General features: G+C 40.0%; 1 non-coding gene across 1 annotated transcript; it reads right to left on the reverse strand.

Moving 5' to 3' along the window:
• Nucleotides 1-1149: 1149 nt before the first annotated feature.
• Nucleotides 1150-1269, reverse strand: Trnal-caa (transfer RNA leucine (anticodon CAA)). The gene is made up of 2 exons: nucleotides 1232-1269; nucleotides 1150-1195 (listed from the first exon to the last, which is right to left on the reverse strand). It is a non-coding gene; the product is annotated as a tRNA-Leu (tRNA).
• Nucleotides 1270-7992: the final 6723 nt, after the last annotated feature.

The raw sequence follows: 7992 nt of genomic DNA on the forward strand, positions 1-7992 counted from the left end.
CCCCTGAGATGATTATTTAATTATTTGATGATGATGATTTATTAAACTCAGCTCAGTTTTACACGACATAAAGGTTAAATTTACATAGGCATCTAAACACAGTACAACTAAGGAATAAAAGAAAAATTGTAACAATAAAATAGAGGGCGAGTTGGGATAATCCAAATAGCAAAGGCTGATCTAGTGGATGGACCACGTGACGTCGCTTTTATCCCATCAATAAAGATGGCGGGTTTCGTGAATAATATGAACAACAAGGTCTGACTGTCTTGGTATTTTGGGCCTGTTTAATTTACACTGCGGTGAGGGACCCCAGGTTGGTGAGCTAACTCGCTTTGGTGGGTAACCCTCCTGTCCATCTAATCGCTCACTTGTAACGCAAGCGAGATTGCAACGCGTTTTTCGTCGTATTCAGGACACAACGGTGGAGTCATTGTGCCACGCCTGTTTTGCGACGAATGCTTAGGGAAAGATTAAATTCAGAGCTTTTCCGAAACGTGTCGGTCCACGAATTCTATCGCTTAAAAGCGTTTATTACTTTGGAACGAGTGAACACTATAACAAAACTACGATGTTCGGGTGTTGTAAACTTTGATTGTATGCAAATGACCTTGTTATGAGCATGCGGCTTATTTTTGGTGATGATTGAAATGACAGGCCATGTAAATCACTTTTTTGATCTCTGGCAATGATATGATTTCTCTGGAATCGAGCCCCTTGAATTTTCGTGTATTTATACACGCGTATAGCCGGCGACCGCAGACGTCTTTCCGGTCGTCGCTAAAACGCCTACTAAATAAGTCATAGAAAGAAATAAAAAGTATCGACGTCGATAAGTAGGAAGTATAAAACCTTTAGCGGGTAAATCCAGTTTCGTGTAGAATTAATCGCCTCCTCATTTCTCGATCTAATCTCCGAGCAAGCGAGAGTCGATGTCGCTGTAATAGCGTTCTTGTTTTAATTTGATCACATTTACATGATAGGTGGGGTGACCCACCACATGTGACCTCACCTGTCCGGGGTCCCCCACCTCCATGTAAACGGGCTCTTAGAGTTATTTTAGTAGTCGGTTGTCCTTAGGGAAGGCTAATCGTTTTGAAATTATGAAAACACACAAAAAGTGTAGTCTAGGATTACTAAAAAAATTATTGTCAGGAGTGGGATTCGAACCCACGCCTCCATTCGGAGACCAGAACGCCCGCCCCATTTCTTAATAGGAAGGTTTTATGACCTTGAGTCTGGCGCCTTAGACCGCTCGGCCATCCTGACCCGTATGGTGTAGTGGCGCTATTTTTAAAAACGTTCTTAAACGGTTTAACCCCTCTTCAAGCCTTCCGTTCCAGAAAAGACAAGATTCTAAATATAGTGAAAATGTATTACCATGTTAATACTCAAATGACCCCGATAACATACCCTGGTCAGCGGTACATACCAGTTTAGGCTAAATAAGAGAGTGTCCAAGCCTCTTAGGCTTGTTGATCTCCCATCGTTTTGGAACTGATATTTATTCAGTATATCAAAGTTCTCTTTATACCATAGTTGCCTTTTTTTCTATGATCAAGAAATTAGCTGCAAAAGCCGTAGACGATCATGCTGGTTGTCCGGGGGGGGGGAAGGATACTCTCTATGGTGGCCTACACGGGCTACCCTGTTCAGTCTTCAGGTCTTCATGAAAGGGTAGGGATTTCATTAAAGGGTCTTTAAAAGGGCTCAAAAAGACTAACAGATGAATTTTATGGAAAACGTTGTATTTTTGTGATTGATTCCTACCGTGTGGCACGAAATTTTAAGTTTGCGGGTTCTAATTTTTGCGGTTTTTCCAGCGATCCGCAAAAATGTTCAGGCAAATAAAAATTACCGCAAACATATTTCCCGCAAAAATTTACTGCATAGTAAATATACTCTAACTTTAATTCGCTACACAAACATACAGCACTAACAAATCGCGTCGGCTCAATTACAATTTGCCTCTTTCATTCAGAAACCAAACGGTATACAATGAATTACTGGTTATACTGTTTGAAAATATGTATTTCTATTAAACGTACTGAACAAAAACGAAAATGTTATCAAAGCTGGGAACTGTGTTCTTTCTAAAAACCGCAAAAAATGTAATTTCCAGCTAGAAAAACCAATCTGTCTTAATCGCAAAAATTAGTTCCCGCAAAACACAAAAAATCGCCAATTCGCAAAAACAAACTCCCTCAAAATTTCGTGCCACACGGTATTTAAAATAAATTGCGTTACTGCCGGCTTACACTTGCGTTTTTTCAGGGAGTGTTTTGCAGACTGATCTTCCCGATCTGCAACTCCGCCTGCATTGCACATTATTTTTCAGCCTTTTTGTGCTGAAGGTCTGTGTTACGTTTTGTCCTATTGCTAAAATGGTTTGCGATTTTCTTGTTTCCCACGGCAAGTTTTTAAAAAACGTCTGTGGGCATTGGAAAACGAAAATCATCTTTGGCAGCAGTTTATAGCAAACCCTAATGCACTTATCAGAGGCCATCACGGGATGGAGAGTTGTGGAGAGTTGAGAGTTATGGCATTTTGACTAGTATCAAGATTTGCAAGGGGATGGGCCTCAGGATCAGGAAGTCGAGGAGTGCTGAGGATTCTCAGAGTGTTAAGAGCTTTTCGTAGTCTAAGAAGGTAGAGAAGTCCTTCTATATAGAGTAGTTAGTGTTAGAGAGGCAATGAGTTAATTTCTCTGTTCTTAAACTGTCCCAAGCTACATATTAAATCCATCGCATGATCATTATTTTTCGTGTTCCCCTTCAACCTGATTAAATGTATTCACGTAACCTAAGATACCCTGAAGTGATTGCTAGGGATTCAGGACTTGATACCAGGGACAAAGTACAGCGATGGCGAATCTTGGTCTTTGATAAGAAATCTCCAGGAATGTCCCGTCCACTACGGTGGTCCAAGCATGATGATAATGATGATGATGAAATGATGTCATTCATTAACGAGTAACCCTCCTGTCAATACTTTGGTGAAGTCTGTGAATCAAAGCTGGTGTGATTTCTGGCACGGTCCATTCGTATGCATGTTTTCGTCTCCTTGACCAACATTCAGTTTTATCTTGTTTGTAGCATCAGTTCGCTGCCTGGCTTACAGATTGTTGTTCAGATTATTCTACAGTCAGTCCCAGGTTAGTTTAGCTAATAGAAGCCTTCTATTTTACCATTTCTTTCCAAATAGCACCAGCCATCAAAACGCAAGGAAAAAACGGGGTTTGTCTGTAATACCCAGGGCCAAACAGCGTTTGAATAAAATGTAGATTTTCATTTTTGATGAGTTATTACAACGTCTAACACTCACTTGTTTGAGAGTATTATTTCTTGATTTTTCTCAGGTGGAATTGGAATTTTGAAGTGTTTGGTGACGGACGTTACACCTGATCGACTTCTCATTCTGATCATGTTGTATAGAACTCTCTAGTTGCCTTCTAATTGTCTGTCTGTGATTATGGACAATGCCTAATGGATAATGCCTGAGATCCGAGGCCTTCTTGAAAATGATGACCGATCGCGTAGGCCAAGGAGAGTGGGTATTGTCCGATTTAATGTTGCCTGCGTGCAGACGTCTCCTATTTCCTTTGTTGCACGCGGAAAAGGGACGTCTGCGTAACGCCGTCGCTAATCGTGTTCCAGCGTCCCGCTGGCAGGGTATTCTATTTCGCATAAATTGTGAAATAATATCCGGTTAGAAATAAGAGTTGACAGGCCAAACAAAACATCATAGGCTCGTGATACGGGCGAAACGTGACCTTGAGAGTCTGCTTGAACAGAGGTTTTTCTTCTTTTCTCTCTCGCGCGAAGATTACTAGCACTACACAGTGCATGTAGCATTCTAACCTTTGACTGAGTAAATCTCATTTTTGCCGCGCTAAGTCTTCCATTTAGAGGTCATGAAGCAGGTTTGTTACATGCATACTGTGTAATCATTCCCTGTGGTTTATGTTTCTGTGGGTGTTCCCGATAGGATTTGATTTCAGATGCAGTTGTAAAGTATTTAAATTTTCTTGACCTCTGTTTGTTACGGCTAAATAAAGATTTTAGTTTCTTTGGGTGGCTTTCTCCGAGATGCCTGCCTGGTGCGAAGTTCACGCCGCTTTTGTAGTTTTCTCAGACACTGTTTACAAATATGATGTGATGTGTCATGCACAGTAAATTGTAAAGAAATAATTTCCTCGTACACGTTAAATTTTCCGCGTCTCCGCACAAGATTTCGATCGCTCTGCTTTTCGATCGACGAAAAACACAGCACACAATCGCACATGTTTTGATTTGTTTTGGTTAGAAAACCCCGCTTACATAAATCATTTAAATCACCGCATACATTATCAGACCACATTCGATAACAACCAATCAGCGTTAAGTCAAACAATGCGCACTGTGTGTCAGCCTATCGCAGCGTGTTCCCAAGATCTTGGGAACCCAGCAGGACGCTGGAACACGATTAGCGACGGCGTTACGCAGACGTCCCTTTTCCGCGTGCAACAAAGGAAATAGGAGACGTCTGCACGCAGGCAAATTTAATGCACCTGTCCATTGTTTTAGAACCAGCAAGTCATTATTGTGTCTTCGGAAGTGAAACAGTAGGTTATTATTCGTAATAATGACCTCCTGTTCCGCTTTAGCGACCTGCTCTTTTATTTATTGAAAATAAAGGCCTTTTCCAAACAATGTAAAAGTTCATTTATTGTTGTTCTCTGTGCAGACATGGTCAATGTTGTTTTGCTGTAGGAGACTTTTTGGTGTTCTTTTTGCAGGCATGGCCATTATTGGTTTTGTTTTACATTTAGGTAATTATTCTCTCTGCAGTCACGGCCAATATTGTTTTAATGATCATTTGTTGTTCTGTCTGCAGACATGGCCAATATTGTTTTATTATTGGTGATAATCATGTTGGTGTTTTCTGTATTTGGTGTCACCCTGTTCAGAGACATTGTACCGAAATATTTTGGAAATCTGTCCAGCTGTATATTTCTGTCATTCCCATTGTCCTGATCTGCTCAATCTCCAAAGAGTCCGAAAGGTGTATCTGAACACAACGTCATAATACGGTAATATCCATGTTTTAAGCTTTCCCGGTTATAAGCCCATTTATTTGTATAGAGGAATTTTATTCCGGTTTTCAGCACTCCAGTAGTAGTTTCATTATAAGGCCCTTCCCCCCAAACCCCCGGGCAAAAGGTCCATCTGTATGCAACTGTGCTCATGTTGTTTTGTTATTGCCCGGTTACAGTTAATTAATGTTACAGTGTAGAATTTCGTCTTGGAGTGAGATGTAGTTTGCCTTTATATCAGTTTGTTTCGAGACTTCTTGTGTTATTGTATATATTATTCCCTCCTGTGATGTATGCCTCCCCAAAACCTCTAACGAAGTGTTTAAACCGAATTTTTACGGTAACAATTTATAATTGAAAAATGTATTAATTCTTAAAAAAAGTCTTTTTGGGCCGGGTTGCATAAAGCATCTTAAGATTACAAGACTTCGTTAGTATTGATCCAAAATGATTGCTGCGAATGCTGGATGTCAATAATGTGTGTATGTATGTAAAGTGTATATCACCGCATTCTCCTCGATTTCAAGTGTGTCCCTCCAAATCGAGGCTCTTTTGTTCGCAGTCGATCGTTTCAGGAAGAAGACCTACATGTAAAGAACACTCGAGGAAAACTTAAAGCCCGGGGGATATCCTGTTTCGTATAGAAAGCCACGTTTTTGTAAGCGAAGAGTATGAATTAATGCAACTAAAGGTAAAAAATTCCTGTGAATAGAAGCGATACGTTTCTCAGAATATTTCAAGCAATTCTTGGAACTCTACGGTAAATAAACTCGATGTTTTGGCTAAATTTGTATTCAGCCAGGCCTTGTTGTAGTTATTTAATTGATAAATAGCTTTAGTTATTAAGAGCTTCTCTGGAAAGTGTGACAAGGTTTGTTCTCCCTTGGTACAAAAAAGTTTTATAGACGACGGAAGCAAAAATTGAAAATGATTTGATACGCTCGCGAAGCGTTTATATATGAACCAGTTTAATATTGAACTCGACTTGAAATTCACTCTTTCACTCACTCCATCGCTCGCGTGCACTTAACCTTATCGTGGACAGGTTTCAGACAATTACTTTTAGTTACACCACACACCTCGCAAAAAAAGAAGAAGAAAAGAAAGAACAAAGTAGGGACCTTCTCGACGATTTTCGCGGTAGCTTGCCCATCCAGTTCTTAACCGACAGGGCTTAACTTAAGGGGTGCTTCTTAAAAACAACGACTTTTGCGAGGGTTTTTTCGCGATGCGTATTTCTAGTAATACGCTGATTTATTCTCACGGACCTTTATACAATGTAGCTTGATATAAACACTTATTTTGGTTCAAATTTCAGTTTTTATCGATCGCCTTCGTGTCGTGTTACGTTAGATGCACAGTTTATATTTAACACTGTTAATGTCAAATGTCAACAAGCGAAATAAACTGTAACTAATTCAAACTAATTGAAATGCCAAGCTTTACTCAATCAATCAAATATTTATTATGTAAGGATCATGCATAAAAGGAAACGTCAGAGGTTATCCCTATCGTGGACACTCCCTAGATAAAATATAAAATAAATATACTACAATGTAAAATTTAAGAATAATTAAGAAATGGCTAAAAACATTTATAAAATTTTACAATACTTTGTAAGTTTACATCGAAAAATGGTGAAATCCTGTTCGTGCACTATCTCTTTAGGAACTGCGTTCCACTGTTTAATAATTGTAACAAAGAATGAGTGCAAAAAAAAAAATCACTCTAGCTAATGGCCGTCTTAATTTGAATGAATGGTTTGATCTTGTTTTACCATAACAATTAAATTCAAAATAATCATTACAGTTGAGGCCATTAAGACCACGAATATAGTCTTGTAGCACTCTAGCAAAGATAGATAAGACCTCCTTGATTGAAGACTGGACCACCCAAGCATTGCCTTTCTTTCTTCTTACGGAGAGTCCCTAGATGACATCGGGAGAGCATATTTCGAGGCCCTACGTTGGACTCGTTCAAGAGCGTCAATGTTCTTCTGTAAATAGGGTGACCAGAGAGGGACAGAATATTCCAGAATGGGTATAACCAAGGCCTTGTACAGACGAGAAAAGACTTCCTTGTTCCCTGGACCGACATTCTTTTTAAGGAAACCCACAATCTTGTTGGCTTTATTTACAACTTTCTGCGTTTGGGTGTCCCAGGATAGATTAGAAGTCAGTGAGACCCCCAAATCAACCATTTTGGTGACAGACTGAAGTGTACAACCGGAGAGCTTGTAAGGATAGCTAGTATGATCTCTCGCATTGGTTACCCGTAGCACCTCACATTTGTCAGGGTGAAAACGAAGTTGCCAATTTTCACTCCACTTCTGTAGCGTGTTGAGGTCACATTGAAGTTGTTTCTCGTCGTTTTCATCGTAAATAATCTTGTAAACCTTGCTGTCATCTGCAAACAGGCGCATGCTCGACCTTACGCCAGTTGTGATATCGTTAATATGGGCAAGGAACAGGACTGGCCCAAGTACACTACCTTGGGGAACACCAGAGGTGACCATCGTCCAAGGAGAAAAGTGCCCACGGAATGAGACTCTTTGTTTTCTCCCAACGATAAAGTGGGTTAGCCAGTTAAGGAGATTTCCACCAATTCCATATCCCTTCAACTTCGCTAGGAGACGCTGATGAGGAACAGAGTCGAATGCTTTTGTAAAATCTAATAAAGTTACATCTACTTTATGCGAGCATTTCTTGCTTTGGCCCATGAATGGAAAGTATCGAGTAGTTGCGATAGACAATAACGCTTCTTTATGAAACCAAATTGCTCGCCTATGAAGACTTTATGATCCGTCCAGAAGTTTACCATCGACTTCCTGGAAGTCTTCTCGCAGATTTTACTTGCAGTTGAGGTTAGAGAAACAGGTCTGTAGCTTTCCACTTTGTCTTTGGCTCCTTTCTTGTAAA

The sequence above is a fragment of the Porites lutea genome, chromosome 2 (genome assembly GCF_958299795.1).
Source record: "Porites lutea chromosome 2, jaPorLute2.1, whole genome shotgun sequence".
Classification (NCBI taxonomy): Eukaryota; Metazoa; Cnidaria; class Anthozoa; order Scleractinia; family Poritidae; genus Porites; species Porites lutea.